Genomic DNA, 1,746 nt, shown 5'->3' with positions numbered 1-1,746 from the left:
TTTGATCCTGGAGAACTGATTTCCATTGTGCACTTTGATGCTGTTTCAGGGTCATATTGGCATGCCCATGTTGCATCACCAGAGATAACATGACCCAAACATCATCTTGCCTCTCCAGAAGGTCTTGGCAAACTTCAACTCTCCTTTGCTTTTGTTTATCAGTGAGCTCCTTCCAGACCACTTTTGCACACACTTTTCTCATGCCAAGATTTTCAGTTTCCTGTTTCTGTATCAATGTTGACTTGGTCTTCTCTGCTTCTCACAGTCAGTCAACAATTCTGACGCAGATGTCAATAAATTTTTGCAGTGTTTTCGTCATTTCTGCTTGTTACTGGCTGCTCTTACCTCTCTTTATCAGTGACACTTTCTCTTCCCCTCAAAAACATGTTTAATCCAATTGGACTCTGTGGTTTCCTTCATGGCATGATCCCCCAAAACTTGGACTAACATGTCCCTGATTTCACTTCTACTCTTGCCACATTTAACAAGAAATTTAATATTTACTCATTGTTCTAATTCAAACTCTGTCATTCTCTAAACACAAAAATACTCAACAGTGAATGCCACTCAGCAAGACACCCCCACACATCCACACGAACACAGCTGGAGACACTAATATACCAAGGTTATGAAAACTTACTGAGTTGTTTGTACAGTTCTAACAAAGGGGGCAAGTTCACAAAATTTTCAGACCTCATACATACCTTAATTCAAAAATACTTTATTGCAACTGGAAGCAGCCACAGCCCAGTGCAGGAAACATAGTGGGTGTGAAAACTCTTGTAGTATTATCCTGCAGCGGGAGCATTGGGCTGACTTTTCTTTCTGGTTTTTTTTTTTTAGAGATAGAGTCTCATTTTATTGCCCTCGGTACAGTGCCGTGGCATCACAGCTCACAGCAACCTCCAACTCCAGCTCTTGCCTCAGCCTCCCGAGTAGCTGGGACTACAGGTGCCCACCACAACACCCAGCTTTTTGTTACAGTTTGGGCAGGGCCGGGTTTGAACCCGCCACCCTCAGTATATGGGGCTGGCGCCCTACCCACTGAGCCATAGGCGCTGCCTGGTTTGACTTTTCTTAAGCTGGGCTGTGCCTTGGAGGATTATGATTTTCCATGCCATCTCACCCATTCCCCATTTCATTGCCAGAAAAGCCAGGAACTGGGGTATTCACTACTGAAATTGTTTCCCTCTTTGGATTTCCTGTTATTCTTGCTCTTGTCACTATGATCCAATGGGCAGTCTGTGGCTTTGTGCTGATAGGCAACATAGTCATTTTCCTTATAATTCAAGGTTCTTTACTTGTATTTGGAACAGAAACTGATTTTACCTGGGACCAGTGGCAGCACATTATTCTGACAGAATGTATTGAGTTTCTTAGGATTCAGTGTGTGCACATGTGGCATTTTACTGTGAAATTTAGTATGCTGGTTTATACCTTTAGATCATGTTCATTTTAAGGAATACTTCATGAGTAAAAATTTAGTTTCAATCTCAGCAAATAGACCTCTCAAGTTTAGATGATGTTACATAAGTTGAATTCATGTTACTTGTTTGTTGTTCGTATAGTCCTGGTACTCTCAGAAAATATATTAACACAGTCTTATAGATGGCTGCAGTGGGCCCAGATCTTTTGTCTGGAGATGTGCTTTGAGGCAAGTGACACAGAAGCAGGTCTCATGGCCCAGAATGGCAGAGGTGGCTCCTTCTTTAGGTGTAGACCTTAGTTTCAATTTTTTTTTTTTTT

This window comes from Otolemur garnettii, unplaced genomic scaffold, assembly GCF_000181295.1.
Source record: "Otolemur garnettii isolate 467f Iridium unplaced genomic scaffold, OtoGar3 scaffold00096, whole genome shotgun sequence".
Classification (NCBI taxonomy): Eukaryota; Metazoa; Chordata; class Mammalia; order Primates; family Galagidae; genus Otolemur; species Otolemur garnettii.
The sequence above is the reverse complement of the archived record's forward strand: the minus strand, read 5'-3'. Positions refer to the sequence as shown.